The following is a 20,893-nucleotide window of genomic DNA, read 5'->3' as shown; positions in this document are numbered from 1 at the left end:
TCACCCACTCACACACTCACTCACCCACTCACTCACCCATACACCCACCCACTCACCCACCCACCCACCCACTCACTCACCCATACACCCACCCACCCACCCACTCACTCACCCACTCACCCACCCACCCACTCACCCACCCACCCACCCACTCACTCACCCATACACCCACCCACTCACCCACCCACCCACTCACCCACCCACCCACCCACTCACTCACCCATACACCCACCCACTCACTCACCCACCCACCCACTCACTCACCCACCCACCCACCCACTCACTCACCCACCCACCCACACACTCACACACCCACACACCCACTCAATCACACACACACTCACACACTCACTCACTCATCCACTCATCCACTCACTCATTCACACACACTCACACACTCACTGACTCATTCACACACTCACACACCCACACACCCACTCACTCACACACCCACACACTCACTCACTCATTCACACACTCACACACCCACACACCCACTCAATCACACACCCACACACTCACTCACTCATCCACTCATCCACTCACTCACACACTCACTCACACACTCACACACTCACACACTCATTCACTCATCCACTCACTCACACACTCACTCACACACTCACACACTCACTCATCCACTCATCCACTCACTCACACACTCACTCACACACTCACACACTCATTCACTCATCCACTCACTCACACACTCACTCACACACTCACACACTCACTCACTCATCCACTCACTCACACACTCACTCACACACTCACACACTCATTCACTCATCCACTCATCCACTCACTCACACACTCACTCACTCATCCACTCACTCATTCACTCATCCACTCACTCACACACTCACTCACACACTCACACACTCACTCACTCATCCACTCACTCACACACTCACTCACACACTCACACACTCATTCACTCATCCACTCACTCACACACTCACTCACACACTCACACACTCACTCACTCATCCACTCATCCACTCACTCACACACTCACTCACTCATCCACTCACTCATCCACTCATCCACTCACTCACACACTCACTCACACACTCACACACTCATTCACTCATCCACTCACTCACACACTCACTCACACACTCACACACTCACTCACTCATCCACTCATCCACTCACTCACACACTCACTCACTCATCCACTCACAAACTCACTCACACACTCACTCACTCATCCACTCACAAACTCACTCACACACTCACTCACTCACACACTTACTCACCCACGCAGCGCCGTGCACACGCGGACAAAGATCCCCTCCACACACACCCACACACACACTCACTCACCCACTCACTCACCCACTCACACACTCACACACTCACTCACTCACCCACTCACACACTCACCCACTCACTCACCCACCCACCCACTCACACACCCACTCACACACTCACCCACCCACTCACTCACCCACTCACCCACCCACCCACTCACCCACCCACCCACCCACCCACTCACTCACCCACTCACCCACCCACCCACTCACCCACCCACCCACCCACTCACTCACCCATACACCCACCCACCCACTCACCCACTCACCCACTCACACACCCACTCACTCACCCACCCACCCACTCACTCACCCACTCACCCACACACCCACCCACTCACCCACCCACCCACCCACTCACTCACCCATACACCCACCCACCCACTCACACACCCACTCACACACCCACCCACTCACTCACCCACTCACACACTCACTCACCCACTCACCCACACACCCACCCACTCACCCACTCACCCACCCACCCACTCACTCACCCACCCACCCACCCACCCACCCACTCACTCACCCATACACCCACCCACTCACCCACCCACCCACTCACTCACCCACTCACCCACCCACCCACTCACCCACCCACCCACTCAATCACCCACCCACTCACCCCCCCACTCACCCACCCACCCACTCACCCACCCACCCACCCACTCACTCACCCATACACCCACCCACCCACTCACCCACTCACACACCCACTCACACACCCACCCACTCACTCACCCACTCACACACTCACTCACCCACTCACCCACACACCCACCCACTCACCCACTCACCCACCCACCCACTCACTCACCCACCCACCCACCCACTCACTCACCCATACACCCACCCACCCACTCACCCACCCACCCACTCACTCACCCACCCACTCACCCACCCACTCACTCACCCACCCACTCACCCACCCACTCACCCACTCACCCACTCACCCACCCACTCACCCACCCACCCACTCACTCACCCATACACCCACCCACCCACTCACCCACTCACACACCCACTCACACACCCACCCACTCACTCACCCACTCACACACTCACTCACCCACTCACTCACCCATACACCCACCCACTCACCCACCCACCCACCCACTCACTCACCCATACACCCACCCACCCACCCACTCACTCACCCACTCACCCACCCACCCACTCACCCACCCACCCACCCACTCACTCACCCATACACCCACCCACTCACCCACCCACCCACTCACCCACCCACCCACCCACTCACTCACCCATACACCCACCCACTCACTCACCCACCCACCCACTCACTCACCCACCCACCCACCCACTCACTCACCCATACACCCACCCACCCACTCACTCACCCACCCACCCACTCACTCACCCATACACCCACCCACCCACACACCCACCCACACGCCCCCAATAATATTTATTATTTAACTTGGATCCTGCTAGAACCCCCCACCCCCAAAATCCCATCCGCCAGGATGTCAACTCCGGCTTGTCAACACACAGGAATGTCTCCTTCCTTTGCTTGGGAGTGTCCATCACGGGGTTCACGATGGCCATGTGGGAGACACTGAGACCCTGGGGTCAGGGTTCAAGCTCTGGGTCTGGGTGTTTCTTTCAGGGGGTTCACGATGGCCGTGTCGGAGACACTGAGACCCTGGGTTCTATTTCTGAGTCTTCCCCCCCCCCCCGTGCCACCGTGTGCTTGCTGCAGGACTTCCGCGAGGACCTTGAGTCGCTGATCGAGGAGCGAACTCGCTCGGGCCAGGACTCCTCGGGCCTCCTGGCGCTGCAGCAAGTCGCAGACTTCATGGTGGGGGGTGTCGCCATGGGGGGGGCTCGCGGATTCCACGCCGGTACGTCGGGGGGGTGGAGGGTGAGGGGGACTCGGAGACTCACTCAGGGACTCACTCAGAGACCCACTCGCTGACTCAGAGACTCACTCAGAGATTCACTCAGAGACTCACTCGCTGACTCAGAGTCTCACTCAGAGACTCACTCAGAGATTCACTCAGAGACTCACTCAGAGACTCACTCAGAGACTCACTCACTCAGAGACTCACTCACTCAGAGACTCACTCACTCAGAGACTCACTCTGAGACTCACTCAGGGACTCAGTCAGAGACTCACTCACTCGGAGACTCACTTAGAGACTCACTCAGATACTCACTCACTCGGAGACTCACTTAGAGACTCACTCAGGGACTCACTCAGAGACTCACTCGCTGACTCAAGAGACTTACTCACGGACTCACTCACTCAGAGACTCACTCACTCAGAGAATCACTCAGAGACTCACTCAGATACTCACTCACTCCGAGACTCACTCAGAGTCTCACTCACTCAGAGACTCACTCACTCAGAGACTCACCCACTCAGAGACTCACTCGCTCACTCAGAGACTCACTCAGAGACTCACTCAGAGATTCACTCAGAGACTCACTCAGAGACTCACTCAGAGACTCACTCACTCAGAGACTCACTCACTCAGAGACTCACTCACTCAGAGACTCACTCTGAGACTCACTCAGGGACTCAGTCAGAGACTCACTCACTCGGAGACTCACTTAGAGACTCACTCAGATACTCACTCACTCGGAGACTCACTTAGAGACTCACTCAGGGACTCACTCAGAGACTCACTCGCTGACTCAAGAGACTTACTCACGGACTCACTCACTCAGAGACTCACTCACTCAGAGAATCACTCAGAGACTCACTCAGATACTCACTCACTCCGAGACTCACTCAGAGTCTCACTCACTCAGAGACTCACTCACTCAGAGACTCACCCACTCAGAGACTCACTCGCTCACTCAGAGACTCACTCAGAGACTCACTCACAGACTCACTCAGAGACTCACTCAGAGACTCACTCAGAGACTCACTCACTCAGAGACTCACTCAGAGACTCACTCAGAGACTCACTCAGAGTCTCACTCGCTGAATCTCACTTCTCAGAGGCGCTTAATCGTTGCTGCTGCTAACAGCCCTCCCCGTGCCCCCCCCCCCCTTCCCCGTGGGCCCACCTCAGGCCCTTCAGGACCCATCAACGATCTTCCCGTGGGCCTGCTGGCCGGCTACGCCAAGGGGGAGCGGCTGCTGCGCTGCAAGGTGGCGGCCTTCTACCGGCTCGCAGATCTCAACGGCTGGGGAGCGTCGGCACACACGAATCACGTGTCGGTGGGTGTCACCGTGCCGGAGATGGGGGTCACGGCGCTAGAGATGGGGGGGTCACCGTGCCGGAGATGGGGGGGTCACGGTGCCGGAGATGGGGGTCACGGTGTTAGAAATGGGGGTCACGGTGGTAGAGATGGGGGTCACGGTGGTAGAGATGGGGGTCACAGTGCTAGAGATGGGGGTCACAGTGCTAGAGATGGGGGTCACGGTGTTAGAAATGGGGGTCACGGCGCTAGAGATGGGGGTCACGGTGTTAGAGATGGGGGTCACGGTGCTAGAGATGGGGGTCACGGCGCTAGAGATGGGGGTCACGGCGCTAGAGATGGGGGTCACGGCGCTAGAGATGGGGGTCACGGTGTTAGAGATGGGGGTCACGGTGCTAGAGATGGGGGTCACAGTGCTAGAGATGGGGGTCACGGTGTTAGAGATGGGGGTCACGGCGCTAGAGATGGGGGTCACGGTGTTAGAGATGGGGGTCACGGTGCTAGAGATGGGGGTCACGGTGCTAGAGATGGGGGTCACAGTGCTAGAGATGGGGGTCACGGTGCTAGAGATGGGGTCACGGTGCTAGAGATGGGGGTCACGGCGCTAGAGATGGGGGTCACGGCGCTAGAGATGGGGGTCACGGTGTTAGAGATGGGGGTCACGGTGCTAGAGATGGGGGTCACGGTGCTAGAGATGGGGTCACGGTGCTAGAGATGGGGGTCACGGTGCTAGAGATGGGGGTCACGGTGCTAGAGATGGGGTCACGGTGCTAGAGATGGGGGTCACGGCGCTAGAGATGGGGGTCACGGCGCTAGAGATGGGGGTCACGGTGTTAGAGATGGGGGTCACGGTGCTAGAGATGGGGGTCACAGTGCTAGAGATGGGGGTCACGGTGCTAGAGATGGGGGTCACGGTGCTAGAGATGGGGTCACGGTGCTAGAGATGGGGGTCACGGTGCTAGAGATGGGGGTCACGGTGCTAGAGATGGAGGTCACGGTGCTAGAGATGGGGGTCACGGCGCTAGAGATGGGGTCACGGTGCTAGAGATGGGGTCACGGTGTTAGAGATGGGGGTCACGGCGCTAGAGATGGGCTCACGGTGTTAGAGATGGGGTCACAGTGCTAGAGATGGGGGTCACGGCGCTAGAGATGGGGGGGTCACAGTGCTAGAGATGGGGGTCACGGCGCTAGAGATGGGGGTCACGGTGCTAGAGATGGGGCTCACGGCGCTAGAGATGGGGGTCACGGCGCTAGAGATGGGGGTCACGGCGCTAGAGATGGGGGTCACAGTGCTAGAGATGGGGGTCACGGCGCTAGAGATGGGGGTCACGGCGCTAGAGATGGGGGTCACAGCGCTAGAGAAGGGGGTCACGGCGCTAGAGATGGGGGTCACGGTGCTAGAGATGGGGGTCACAGTGCTAGAGAAGGGGGTCAAGGCGCTAGAGATGGGGTCACGGTGCGAGAGATGGGGGGGTCACGGCGCTAGAGATGGGGGTCACGGCGCTAGAGATGGGGGTCACGGCGCTAGAGATGGGGGTCACGGCGCTAGAGATGGGGGTCACGGCGCTAGAGATGGGGGTCACAGTGCTAGAGATGGGGGTCACGGCGCTAGAGATGGGGGAGTCACGGTGCTAGAGATGGGGGTCACGGTGCTAGAGATGGGGGTCACGGTGCTAGAGATGGGGGTCACGGCGCTAGAGATGGGGGTCACGGCGCTAGAGATGGGGGTCACGGTGCTAGAGATGGGGGTCACGGCGCTAGAGATGGGGGTCACGGTGCTAGAGATGGGGGTCACAGTGCTAGAGATGGGGGTCACGGCGCTAGAGATGGGGGTCACGGTGCTAGAGATGGGGGTCACGGCGCTAGAGATGGGGGTCACGGCGCTAGAGATGGGGGTCACGGTGTTAGAAATGGGGGTCACGGCGCTAGAGATGGGGGTCAAGGTGTTAGAGATGGGGGTCACGGTGCTAGAGATGGGGGTCACGGCGCTAGAGATGGGGGTCACGGCGCTAGAGATGGGGGTCACGGCGCTTGAGATGGGGGTCACGGTGTTAGAGATGGGGGTCACGGTGCTAGAGATGGGGGTCACGGTGCTAGAGATGGGGGTCACGGTGCTAGAGATGGGGGTCACAGTGCTAGAGATGGGGGTCACGGCGCTAGAGATGGGGTCACGGTGCTAGAGATGGGGGTCACAGCGCTAGAGATGGGGGTCACGGCGCTAGAGATGGGGGTCACAGCGCTAGAGATGGGGGGGTCACAGCGCTAGAGATGGGGGTCACAGTGCTAAAGATGGGGGGGTCACGGTGTTAGAGATGGGGTCGCAGTGCTAGAGATGGGGGTCACAGTGCTAGAGATGGGGGTCACGGTGTTAGAAATGGGGGTCACGGCGCTAGAGATGGGGGTCACGGTGTTAGAGATGGGGGTCACGGTGCTAGAGATGGGGGTCACGGCGCTAGAGATGGGGGTCACGGCGCTAGAGATGGGGGTCACGGCGCTAGAGATGGGGGTCACGGTGTTAGAGATGGGGGTCACGGTGCTAGAGATGGGGGTCACAGTGCTAGAGATGGGGGTCACGGTGTTAGAGATGGGGGTCACGGCGCTAGAGATGGGGGTCACGGTGTTAGAGATGGGGGTCACGGTGCTAGAGAATGGGGGTCACGGTGCTAGAGATGGGGGTCACAGTGCTAGAGATGGGGGTCACGGTGCTAGAGATGGGGTCACGGTGCTAGAGATGGGGGTCACGGCGCTAGAGATGGGGGTCACGGCGCTAGAGATGGGGGTCACGGTGTTAGAGATGGGGGTCACGGTGCTAGAGATGGGGGTCACGGTGCTAGAGATGGGGTCACGGTGCTAGAGATGGGGGTCACGGTGCTAGAGATGGGGGTCACGGTGCTAGAGATGGGGGTCACGGTGCTAGAGATGGGGGTCACGGTGCTAGAGATGGGGGTCACAGTGCTAGAGATGGGGGTCACGGTGCTAGAGATGGGGTCACGGTGCTAGAGATGGGGGTCACGGCGCTAGAGATGGGGGTCACGGCGCTAGAGATGGGGGTCACGGTGTTAGAGATGGGGGTCACGGTGCTAGAGATGGGGGTCACAGTGCTAGAGATGGGGGTCACGGTGCTAGAGATGGGGGTCACGGTGCTAGAGATGGGGTCACGGTGCTAGAGATGGGGGTCACGGTGCTAGAGATGGGGGTCACGGTGCTAGAGATGGGGGTCACGGTGCTAGAGATGGGGGTCACGGCGCTAGAGATGGGGTCACGGCGCTAGAGATGGGGTCACGGTGTTAGAGATGGGGGTCACGGCGCTAGAGATGGGCTCACGGTGTTAGAGATGGGGTCACAGTGCTAGAGATGGGGGTCACGGCGCTAGAGATGGGGGGGTCACAGTGCTAGAGATGGGGGTCACGGCGCTAGAGATGGGGGTCACGGTGCTAGAGATGGGGGTCACGGCGCTAGAGATGGGGGTCACGGCGCTAGAGATGGGGGTCACGGCGCTAGAGATGGGGGTCACAGTGCTAGAGATGGGGGTCACGGCGCTAGAGATGGGGGTCACGGCGCTAGAGATGGGGGTCACAGCGCTAGAGAAGGGGGTCACAGTGCTAGAGATGGGGGTCACGGCGCTAGAGATGGGGGGGTCACGGTGCTAGAGATGGGGGTCACGGTGCTAGAGATGGGGGTCACGGTGCTAGAGATGGGGGTCACGGCGCTAGAGATGGGGGTCACGGCGCTAGAGATGGGGGTCACGGTGCTAGAGATGGGGGTCACGGCGCTAGAGATGGGGGTCACGGTGCTAGAGATGGGGGTCACAGTGCTAGAGATGGGGGTCACGGCGCTAGAGATGGGGGTCACGGTGCTAGAGATGGGGGTCACGGCGCTAGAGATGGGGGTCACGGCGCTAGAGATGGGGGTCACGGTGTTAGAAATGGTGGTCACGGCGCTAGAGATGGGGGTCACGGTGTTAGAGATGGGGGTCACGGTGCTAGAGATGGGGGTCACGGCGCTAGAGATGGGGGTCACGGCGCTAGAGATGGGGGTCACGGCGCTTGAGATGGGGGTCACGGTGTTAGAGATGGGGGTCACGGTGCTAGAGATGGGGGTCACGGTGCTAGAGATGGGGGTCACGGTGCTAGAGATGGGGGTCACAGTGCTAGAGATGGGGGTCACGGCGCTAGAGATGGGGTCACGGTGCTAGAGATGGGGGTCACAGCGCTAGAGATGGGGGTCACGGCGCTAGAGATGGGGGTCACAGCGCTAGAGATGGGGGGGTCACAGCGCTAGAGATGGGGGTCACAGTGCTAAAGATGGGGGGGTCACGGTGTTAGAGATGGGGTCACAGTGCTAGAGATGGGGGGGTCACGGTGCTAGAGATGGGGGTCACGGTGCTAGAGATGGGGGTCACAGTGCTAGAGATGGGGGGGTCACAGCGCTAGAGATGGGGGTCACGGCGCTAGAGATGGGGGTCACGGTGCTAGAGATGGGGGTCACGGTGCTAGAGATGGGGGTCACGGCGCTAGAGATGGGGGTCACAGTGCTAAAGATGGGGGTCACAGCCCTAGAGATGGGGGGGTCACGGCGCTAGAGATGGGGGTCACAGTGCTAAAGATGGGGGTCACAGTGCTAGAGATGGGGGGGGTCACAGCTCTAGAGATGGGGGTCACAGTGCTAAAGGTGGGGGTCACAGTGCTAAAGGTGGGGGTCACAGTGCTAAAGGTGGGGGTCACGGTGCTAGAGATGAGGTGCTAGAGATGGGGGTCACAGCGCTAGAGTTGGGGGGGTCACAGCGCTAGAGTTGGGGGGGTCACAGCGCTAGAGTTGGGGGGGTCACAGTGCTAGAGATGGGGGGGTCACAGTGCTAGAGATGGGGGGGTCACAGCGCTAGAGTTGGGGGGGTCACAGCGCTAGAGTTGGGGGGGTCACAGCGCTAGAGTTGGGGGGGTCACGGGGTGATGGGAGCGCCGCGCTCTCTCGCTCTGCAGGCTCGCGTGAACAAGGACCAGGAACACTTCCTGGTCAACCCCTACGGACTTCTTTGCAACGAAGTCACGGCGGCAAGCCTGGTGAGTCGCACGGGGACACGGCGTGTAGAGACTCGGGGTCTAGTAGAGACTCAGGGTGTAGTAGAGACTCATTGTAGAGACTCAGGGTCTAGTAGAGACTCAGGGTCTAGTAGAGACTCATTGTAGAGACTCATTGTAGAGACTCAGGGTCTAGTAGAGACTCGGGGTGTAGTAGAGACTCAGGGTCTAGTAGAGACTCATTGTAGAGACTCAGGGTGTAGTAGAGACTCAGGGTCTAGTAGAGACTCAGGGTCTAGTAGTGACTCAGGGTCTAGTAGAGACTCAGGGTGTAGTAGAGACTCAGGGTGTAGTAGAGACTCAGGGTGTAGTAGAGACTCGGGGTGTAGTAGAGACTCAGGGTCTAGTAGAGACTCAGGGTGTAGTAGAGACTCAGGGTCTAGTAGAGACTCAGGGTGTAGTAGAGACTCAGGGTCTAGTAGAGACTCAGGTAGTGTAGTAGAGACTCAGGGTGTAGTAGAGACTCAGGGTCTAGTAGAGACTCAGGGTGTAGTAGAGACTCAGGGTCTAGTAGAGACTCAGGTAGTGTAGTAGAGACTCAGGGTGTAGTAGAGACTCAGGGTCTAGTAGAGACTCAGGGTGTAGTAGAGACTCAGGGTCTAGTAGAGACTCGGGGTGTAGTAGAGACTCAGGGTCTAGTAGAGACTCGGTGTGTAGTAGAGACTCAGGGTCTAGTAGAGACTCAGGGTGTAGTAGAGACTCAGGGTCTAGTAGAGACTCAGGTAGTGTAGTAGAGACTCAGGGTCTAGTAGAGACTCAGGGTCTAGTAGAGACTCAGGGTGTAGTAGAGACTCAGGGTGTAGTAGAGACTCAGGGTGTAGTAGAGACTCGGGGTCTAGTAGAGACTCAGGGTCTAGTAGAGACTCAGGGTCTAGTAGAGACTCAGGGTCTAGTAGAGACTCAGGGTCTAGTAGTGACTCAGGGTCTAGTAGAGACTCGGGGTGTAGTAGAGACTCAGGGTCTAGTAGAGACTCAGGGTGTAGTAGAGACTCAGGGTCTAGTAGAGACTCAGGGTGTAGTAGAGACTCAGGGTCTAGTAGAGACTCAGGGTCTAGTAGAGACTCAGGGTGTAGTAGAGACTCAGGGTGTAGTAGAGACTCGGGGTCTAGTGGAGACTCAGGGTGTAGTAGAGACTCAGGGTCTAGTAGAGACTCGGGGTGTAGTAGAGACTCAGGGTCTAGTAGAGACTCAGGGTGTAGTAGAGACTCAGGGTCTAGTAGAGACTCAGGGTCTAGTAGAGACTCAGGGTCTAGTAGAGACTCAGGGTCTAGTAGAGACTCGGGGTGTAGTAGACCCTCAGGGTCTAGTAGAGACTCAGGGTGTAGTAGAGACTCAGGGTCTAGTAGAGACTCAGGGTGTAGTAGAGACTCAGGGTGTAGTAGAGACACAGGTAGTGTAGTAGAGACTCAGGGTCTAGTAGAGACTCAGGGTGTAGTAGAGACTCAGGGTCTAGTAGAGACTCAGGGTGTAGTAGAGACTCAGGGTCTAGTAGAGACTCAGGGTGTAGTAGAGACTCAGGGTGTAGTAGAGACTCAGGGTCTAGTAGAGACTCAGGGTGTAGTAGAGACTCAGGGTCTAGTAGAGACTCGGGGTGTAGTAGAGACTCAGGGTCTAGTAGAGACTCAGGGTGTAGTAGAGACTCAGGGTGTAGTAGAGACTCAGGGTCTAGTAGAGACTCAGGGTGTAGTAGAGACTCAGGGTGTAGTAGAGACTCAGGGTCTAGTAGAGACTCAGGGTGTAGTAGAGACTCAGGGTCTAGTAGAGACTCAGGGTGTAGTAGAGACTCAGGGTGTAGTAGAGACTCAGGGTCTAGTAGAGACTCAGGGTGTAGTAGAGACTCAGGGTGTAGTAGAGACTCAGGGTCTAGTAGAGACTCAGGGTGTAGTAGAGACTCAGGGTGTAGTAGAGACTCAGAGTGTAGTAGAGACTCGGGGTGTAGTAGAGACTCAGGGTCTAGTAGAGACTCAGGGTGTAGAGACTCAGGGTGTAGTAGAGACTCAGGGTGTAGTAGAGACTCAGGGTCTAGTAGAGACTCAGGGTGTAGTAGAGACTCAGGGTCTAGTAGAGACTCGGGGTCTAGTAGAGACTCGGGGTCTAGTAGAGACTCAGGGTGTAGAGACTCAGGGTCTAGTAGAGACTCAGGGTCTAGTAGAGACTCAGGGTCTAGTAGAGACTCAGGGTGTAGTAGAGACTCAGGGTCTAGTAGAGACTCAGGGTCTAGTAGAGACTCAGGGTCTAGTAGAGACTCAGGGTCTAGTAGAGACTCAGGGTCTAGTAGAGACTCAGGGTCTAGTAGAGACTCAGGGTCTAGTAGAGACTCAGGGTCTAGTAGAGACTCAGGGTGTAGTAGAGACTCGGGGTCTAGTAGAGACTCCGGGTCTAGTAGAGACTCAGGGTCTAGTAGAGACTCAGGGTCTAGTAGATACTCAGGGTCTAGTAGAGACTCAGGGTCTAGTAGAGACTCGGGGTGTAGAGACTCATGGTCTAGTAGAGACTCAGGGTCTAATAGAGACTCAGGGTGTAGTAGAGACTCAGGGTCTAGTAGAGACTCAGGGTCTAGTAGAGACTCAGGGTGTAGTAGAGACTCAGGGTCTAGTAGAGACTCAGGGTGTAGTAGAGACTCGGGGTGTAGTAGAGACTCAGGGTGTAGTAGAGACTCAGGGTCTAGTAGAGACTCAGGGTGTAGTAGAGACTCAGGGTCTAGTAGAGACTCAGGGTCTAGTAGAGACTCAGGGTCTAGTAGAGACTCAGGGTCTAGTAGAGACTCAGGGTCTAGTAGAGACTCAGGGTGTAGTAGAGACTCAGGGTGTAGTAGAGACTCAGGGTCTAGTAGAGACTCGGGGTCTAGTAGAGACTCGGGGTCTAGTAGAGACTCAGGGTCTAGTAGAGACTCAGGGTGTAGTAGAGACTCAGGGTCTAGTAGAGACTCAGGGTGTAGTAGAGACTCAGGGTGGCAGTGGTGGTGATGTAGTGGCGGTAGTGGTGATGTAGTGATGATGTTGTGGTGGTGGTGATGTAGTGATGGTGGTGGTGATGTAGTGATGGTGGTGGTGATGTAGTGATGGTGGTGGTGATGTAGTGATGGTGGTGGTGATGTAGTGATGGTGGTGGTGATGTGGTGATGGCGGCGGTGGTGGTGATGTAGTGATGGTGGTGGTGATGTAGTGATGGTGGTGGTGATGTAGTGACGGTGGTGGTGGTGATGTAGTGACGGTGGTGGTGGTGATGTAGTGACGGTGGTGATGATGTGGCGATGGAGATGATGACGACGACGACGGTGGTGATGTAGTGATGATGGTCGTGGTGATGATGTCGCGATGGAGATGACGACGTCGCTGTTGTTGTTGTTGTCACGGCGCCGGCTGCGTGCAGGTGAAGGTGACCCTGCAGGGCACCGCCGTCGACCCGGCTCTGGGCGGTGCGTCCGTGGCGTCCGGCGCCTTCTCCCTGCACGCCGCCATTTACGCGGCGAGGCCCGACGCTCGCTGCGCCGTCACCGTCTGCACGCCGGCCACGGCCACCGTGAGTGGGGGGGGGGGGGGGCGGCACCGGTGAAGGGCGACGGGACGCGGTCCGGTTGGACGTTGCCGATGAAGCTCACCGCAAACATCACCGTGACACTCACCACCACCCTCACCACCACCCTCTGAGTCAACACAAACATCACCGTGACCCTCACCACCACCACCCTCTGAGTCAACACAAACATCACCGTGACCCTCACCGCCACTACCCTCTGAGTCACCACAAACATCACCGTGACCCTCACCACCACCACCACCACCCTCTGAGTCAACACAAACATCACCGTGACCCTCACCACCTTCTGAGTCAACACAAACATCACCGTGACCCTCACCACCCTCTGAGTCAACACAAACATCACCGTGACCCTCACCACCACCACCCTCTGAGTCAACACAAACATCACCGTGACCCTCACCACCCTCTGAGTCAACACAAACATCACCGTGACCCTCACCACCCTCTGAGTCAACACAAACATCACCGTGACCCTCACCACCCTCTGACTCACCACAAACATCACCGTGACGCTCACCACCACCACCCTCTGAGTCAACACAAACATCACCGTGACCCTCACCGCCACCACCACCACCTTCTGAGTCAACACAAACATCACCGTGACCCTCACCACCACCGCCATCTGACTCACCACAAACATCACCGTGACACTCACCACCACCACCGCCACCCTCTGACTCACCACAAACATCACCGTGACCCTCACCACCACCACCACCACCCTCTGACTCACCACAAACATCACCGTGACCCTCACCACCACCACCACCACCCTCTGACTCACCACAAACATCACCGTGACCCTCACCACCACCGCCATCTGACTCACCACAAACATCACCGTGACCCTCACCACCACCACCACCACCCTCTGAGTCAACACAAACATCACCGTGACACTCACCACCACCACCGCCACCCTCTGACTCACCACAAACATCACCGTGACGCTCACCACCACCACCGCCACCCTCTGAGTCAACACAAACATCACCGTGACCCTCACCAACACCCTCACTACCACCCTCTGACTCACCACAAACATCACCGTGACCCTCACCACCACCACCGCCACCTTCTGACTCACCACAAACATCACCGTGACGCTCACCACCACCACCACCACCCTCTGAGTCAACACAAACATCACCGTGACCCTCACCGCCACCACCACCACCCTCTGACTCACCACAAACATCACCGTGACACTCACCACCACCACCACCAGCGCCACCCTCTGTGTCACCACAAACATCACCGTGACCCTCACCACCACCACCACCACCCTCTGAGTCACCACAAACATCACCGTGACACTCACCACCACTACCACCAGCGCCACCCTCTGAGTCACCACAAACATCACCGTGACCCTCACCACCACCACCACCACCACCACCCTCTGAGTCACCACAAACATCACCGTGACACTCACCACCACCACCACCACCACCACCCTCTGAGTCAACACAAACATCACCGTGACACTCACCACCACCACCACCACCCTCTGAGTCAACACAAACATCACCGTGACACTCACCACCACCACCACCAGCGCCACCCTCTGAGTCAACACAAACATCACCGTGACCCTCACCACCACCACCACCACCACCCTCTGAGTCACCACAAACATCACCGTGACCCTCACCACCACCACCGCCACCCTCTGACTCACCACAAACATCACCGTGACCCTCACCACCACCGCCATCTGACTCACCACAAACATCACCGTGACACTCACCACCACCACCACCACCCTCTGACTCACCACAAACATCACCGTGACGCTCACCACCACCACCGCCACCCTCTGAGTCAACACAAACATCACCGTGACACTCACCACCACCACCGCCACCCTCTGAGTCAACACAAACATCACCGTGACACTCACCACCACCACCGCCACCCTCTGAGTCAACACAAACATCACCGTGACCCTCACCAACACCACCGCCACCCTCTGAGTCAACACAAACATCACCGTGACACTCACCAACACCCTCACTACCACCCTCTGACTCACCACAAACATCACCGTGACCCTCACCACCACCACCACCCTCTGACTCACCACAAACATCACCGTGACCCTCACCACCACCACCACCCTCTGACTCACCACAAACATCACCGTGACCCTCACCAACACCCTCACCACCACCCTCTGACTCACCACAAACATCACCGTGACCCTCACCACCACCACCACCCTCTGACTCACCACAAACATCACCGTGACCCTCACCGCCACCACCCTCTGAGTCAACACAAACATCACCGTGACCCTCACCACCACCACCGCCACCCTCTGAGTCAACACAAACATCACCGTGACACTCACCACCACCACCGCCACCCTCTGAGTCATCACAAACATCACCGTGACCCTCACCACCACCACCGCCACCCTCTGAGTCAACACAAACATCACCGTGACCCTCACTACCACCACCGCCACCCTCTGAGTCAACACAAACATCACCGTGACCCTCACCACCGCCACCACCGCCACCCTCTGACTAACCACAAACATCACCGTGACCCTCACCACCACCACCACCACCCTCTGACTCACCACAAACATCACCGTGACCCTCACCACCACCACCACCACCCTCTGACTCACCACAAACATCACCGTGACCCTCACCACCACCACCACCACCCTCTGAGTCAACACAAACATCACCGTGACACTCACCACCACCACCACCGCCACCCTCTGAGTCAACACAAACATCACCGTGACACTCACCACCACCACCAGCGCCACCCTCTGAGTCAACACAAACATCACCGTGACCCTCACCACCGCCACCACCGCCACCCTCTGACTCACCACAAACATCACCGTGACCCTCACCACCACCACCACCACCCTCTGACTCACCACAAACATCACCGTGACCCTCACCACCACCACCACCACCCTCTGACTCACCACAAACATCACCGTGACCCTCACCACCACCACCACCACCCTCTGAGTCAACACAAACATCACCGTGACCCTCACCACCACCACCACCACCCTCTGAGTCAACACAAACATCACCGTGACCCTCACCACCACCACCCTCTGACTCACCACAAACATCACCGTGACACTCACCACCACCACCACCACCAGCGGCGCCAGCCTCTGACTCACCACAAACATCACCGTGACCCTCACCGCCACCACCACCCTGTGCCCCCCCGTGCCCCCCACCCCTTGCCCCACGTGCCCCCCCCCCCCCCCCCGCAGGTGTCTGCTCTGCGCTGTGGGCTGCTGCCGCTGTGCCGTGAGGCTGTGGAGGTGTTCCCCGTCTCGTACCTGGACCATGTCGGGTTCGGAACGGACCAGGCCCAGTCCCAGCTGCTCGTGGCAGCAGCAGATGTTGAGGAGCTGCACAGAAGCCTGGGGCCTTCCAACAAGGTGGTGGTGGTGGTGGTGATGGTGGTGGGGGTGGGGGGGGTGGTGGGGGTGGGGGGGGTGGTGGTGGTGATGGTGGTGGTGGGGGTGGTGGTGGTGGGGGGGTGGTGGTGGTGGTGGTGGGGGGTGGTGGTGGTGGGGGTGGGGGTGGTGGGGGTGGGGGGGGTGGTGGTGGTGACGGTGGTGGTGGTGGTGGGGGTGGTGGTGGTGGGGGGGGTGGTGGCGGCGGTGGTGGTGGTGGTGATGGTGGTGGTGGTGGTGGGGGTGGTGATGATGGTGGTGGGGGTGGGGGTGGTGGTGGTGGGGGGGGTGGTGGGGGTGGTGGTGGTGGGGGGGTGGTGGAGGTGGTGGGGGTGGTGATGATGGTGGTGGTGATGGTGGTGATGGTGGTGATGGTGGCGGTGGTGACGGTGGGGTTGGTGGTGATGGTGGTGGTGGTGGGGGTGGTGGTGGTGGGGGGGGTGGTGGCGGCGGTGGTAGTGGTGGGGATGGTGGTGGTGGGGGGGTGGTGGAGGTGGTGGGGGTGGTGATGATGGTGGTGGTGATGGTGGTGATGGTGGCGGTGGTGATGGTGGGGTTGGTGGTGATGGTGGTGGTGGTGGGGGTGGTGGTGGTGGGGGGGGTGGTGGTGGCGGCGGTGGTGGTCGTGGTGGGGGTGGTGGTGGTGGGGGGGGTGGTGGGGGTGGTGATGGTGGTGGTGATGATGGTGGTGATGGTGGTTATGGTGGTGGTGGTGGTGGCGGCGGTGGTGGTGGTGGTGGGGGTGGTGGTGGTGGTGGGGAGGGTGGTGGGGGTGGTGGGGGTGGTGATGGTGGTGATGGTGATGGTGGTGGTGGTGGGGGTGGTGGGGGTGGTGATGGTGGTGATGGTGATGGTGGGGGTGGTGGGGGTGGTGATGGTGGTGGTGGTGGGGGTGGTGGTGGTGGTGGTGGTGGTGGCGGCGGTGGTGGTGGTGGTGGGGGTGGTGGTGGTGAGGGGGGTGGTGATGGTGGTGGGGGTGGTGATGGTGGTGGTGGTGGTGGTGGGGGTGGTGATGGTGGTGGGGGTGGTGATGGTGGTGGTGGGGGTGGTGATGGTGGGGGTGGTGGTGGTGGTGGGGGTGGTGATGGTGGTGGGGGTGGTGGTGGTGGGGGTGGTGATGGTGGTGGTGGTGGTGATGGTGGTGTGGTGGTGGTGGTGATGGGGGTGGTGATGGTGGTGGTGGTGGGGGTGGTGGTGGTGGTGGTGGTGGTGGCGGCGGTGGTGGTGGTGGTGGGGGTGGTGGTGGTGAGGGGGGTGGTGATGGTGGTGGGGGTGGTGATGGTGGTGGTGGTGGTGGTGGGGGTGGTGATGGTGGTGGGGGTGGTGATGGTGGTGGTGGGGGTGGTGATGGTGGGGGTGGTGGTGGTGGTGGGGGTGGTGATGGTGGTGGGGGTGGTGGTGGTGGGGGTGGTGATGGTGGTGGTGGTGGTGATGGTGGTGTGGTGGTGGTGGTGATGGGGGTGGTGATGGTGGTGATGGTGGCGGTGGTGATGGTGGTGATGGTCGGGGTGATGGTAGTGGTGGTGATGTTGGTGGTGATGTTGGTGGTGATGTTGGTGGTGGTGATGATGATGGTGGTGGTGATGGTGGTGTTGGTGGTGGTGGTGGTGATGGTGGTGGTGGTGGTGGTGGTGATGATGATGGTGGTGGTGATGGTGGTGATGATGGTGGTGATGGTGGTGATGATGGTGGTGATAGTGATGGTGATGTTGATGTCCCCAGGTGGTGGTGCTGAGAAACCTGGGGCTGATGATAGTGATGTTGGTGGTGGTGATGATGATGGTAGTGATGATGGTGATGATTGTGATGGTGGTGACGGTGGTAGTGGTGATGGTGGTGATGGTGGTATTGGTGATGGTGGTGATGATTGTGATGGTGGTGACGGTGGTAGTGGTGATGGTGGTGATGGTGGTATTGGTGATGGTGGTGATGATTGTGATGGTGGTGACGGTGGTAGTGGTGATGGTGGTGATGGTGGTGATGGTGGTGATGGTGATGATTGTGACGATGATGATGATGATGGTGGTGATGGTGATGTCCCCAGGTGGTGGTGCTGAGAAACCTGGGGCTGATGATAGTGATGTTGGTGGTGGTGATGATGATGGTAGTGATGATGCTGGTGGTGGTGGTGATGATTGTGATGGTGATGGTGGTGACGGTGGTAGTGGTGATGGTGGTGATGGTAGTGATGGTGATGATTGTGACGATGATGATGATGATGGTGGTGATGGTGATGTCCCCAGGTGGTGGTGCTGAGAAACCTGGGGCTGATGATAGTGATGTTGGTGGTGGTGATGATGATGGTAGTGATGATGCTGGTGGTGGTGGTGATGATTGTGATGGTGATGGTGGTGACGGTGGTAGTGGTGATGGTGGTGATGGTAGTGATGGTGATGATTGTGACGATGATGATGATGATGATGGTGATGGTGATGTCCCCAGGTGGTGGTGCTGAGAAACCTGGGGCTGATGATAGTGATGTTGGTGGTGGTGATGATGATGGTAGTGATGATGGTGGTGGTGGTGGTGATGATTGTGATGGTGATGGTGGTGACGGTGGTAGTGGTGATGGTGGTGATGGTAGTGATGGTGATGATTGTGACGATGATGATGATGATGGTGGTGATGGTGATGACCCCAGGTGGTGGTGCTGAGAAACCTGGGGCTGATGATAGTGATGTTGGTGGTGGTGATGATGATGGTAGTGATGATGATGGTGGTGGTGGTGATGATGATGGTGGTGACGGTGGTGATGGTGGGGGTGATGGTAGTGGTGGTGATGTTGGTGGTGATGTTGGTGGTGGTGATGATGGTGGTGGTGATGGTGGTGTTGGTGGTGGTGGTGGTGATGGTGGTGGTGGTGGTGGTGATGGTGATGATGATGGTGGTGACGGTGGTAGTGGTGATGGTGGTGATGGTGGTGATGGTGGTGATTGTGACGATGATGATGATGGTGGTGATGTTGATGTCCCCAGGTTGTGGTGCTGAGAAACCTGGGTCTGCTGGCGATCGGTGAGAGTGTGGAGGAGGCTTTCCTCAACATCCACAACGCCGTGCGGGCCTGCGAGGTGCAGGTGAGGGGGGTGAGGGGGTGAGTGAGGGGGTGGGTGAGGGGGTGGGTGAGGGGGTGGGTGAGGGGGTGGGTGAGGGGGTGGGTGAGGGGGTGGGTGAGGGGGTGAGGAGCTGAGGGGGTGAGGAGGTGAGGGGGGAGGTGAGGAGGTGGGGGGGGGTCAGGGTGGTGAGCGTTGTGAGGAGGTGAGGGGGGTGAGGAGGTGGGTGAGGGGGTGGGTGAGGGGGTGGGCGAGGGGGTGGGCGAGGGGGTGGGCGAGGGGGTGGGCGAGGGGGTGGGCGAGGGGGTGGGCGAGGGGGGTGGGGTGAGGAGGTGGGTGAGGGGGTGGGTGAGGGGGTGGGTGAGGGGGTGAGGAGCTGAGGGGGTGAGGAGGTGAGGGGGGAGGTGAGGAGGTGGGGGGGGGTCAGGGTGGTGAGCGTTGTGAGGAGGTGAGGGTGGGTGAGGAGGTGGGTGAGGGGGTGGGCGAGGGGGTGGGGTGAGGGAGGGTGGTGAGGAGGTGGGTGAGGGGGTGGGTGAGGAGGGTGGTGAGGAGGGTGGTGAGGGGGTGGGTGAGGGGGTGGGTGTGAGGGGGTGGGTGAGGGGGTGGGTGAGGGGGTGGGCGAGGGGGTGGGTGACGAGGTGGGTGAGGAGGGTGGTGAGGAGGTGGGTGAGTGGTGACCCTCTCCCCACGTGTGCAGGTGCAGGCCATGTGGGGTGGCCGTGCCGTTGACAACTTGCTGCTGCTGGACCCCCAGCGCTACCGCTCACGCCGCAGCGCCACCACCACCACCACCGGCACCACCACCACCACCGGCACCACCACCGGCACCACCACAACCACCGCCACCACCGGCACCACCACACGGCGCTGGAGACGGAGCGACGCTGCCCAGCTGGAGGCGGGGGGCAGCAGGAGTTCGAGGCGCTCATGAGGATGCTGGACAACATGGTGAGTGTGTACGTGTGCACGTGTGTACGTGTGCGTGTGTGTGTGTGTACGTGTGTGTGTGTGTGTGTGTACGTGTGTACGTGTGCGTGTGTGTGTGTGTACGTGTGTGTGGGTGTACGTGTGGGCGTACGTGTGTGTGTGTGTGTACATGTGTGTGGGTGTACGTGTGTGTGTACGTGTGTGGGTGTGTGGGTGTGTGTGTACTTGTGTACGTGTGTGTGTGTGTGTACGTGTGTGTGTGTACGTGTGTGTGTACGTGTGTGTGGTGTGTGTGTGTGTAACGTGTGTGTGTGTGGGTGTGTGTGTGTACGTGTGGTGTGTGTGGGTGTGTGT

The 20,893-nt window shown here is 58.9% G+C and overlaps 1 pseudogene across 1 annotated transcript in view; it reads left to right on the top strand.

Annotated features, from left to right (window-relative positions):
• Window positions 1-20,560, top strand: part of LOC144954260 (alpha-adducin-like) — a 75,063-nt pseudogene extending 54,503 nt beyond the window's left edge. The window contains exons 4-10 of the transcript XR_013641116.1: window positions 3,040-3,181; window positions 4,361-4,509; window positions 9,470-9,550; window positions 12,941-13,090; window positions 16,374-16,544; window positions 19,538-19,636; window positions 20,310-20,560. The product of XR_013641116.1 is annotated as an alpha-adducin-like (transcript). The remainder of the gene's footprint in view (window positions 1-3,039; window positions 3,182-4,360; window positions 4,510-9,469; window positions 9,551-12,940; window positions 13,091-16,373; window positions 16,545-19,537; window positions 19,637-20,309) is intronic.
• The last annotated feature ends 333 nt before the right edge of the window (window positions 20,561-20,893 follow it).

Source organism: Lampetra fluviatilis, unplaced genomic scaffold (genome assembly GCF_964198595.1).
Source record: "Lampetra fluviatilis unplaced genomic scaffold, kcLamFluv1.1 SCAFFOLD_259, whole genome shotgun sequence".
Lineage (NCBI taxonomy): Eukaryota > Metazoa > Chordata > Hyperoartia > Petromyzontiformes > Petromyzontidae > Lampetra > Lampetra fluviatilis.
This window is presented reverse-complemented; position numbering and strand designations above follow the sequence as displayed.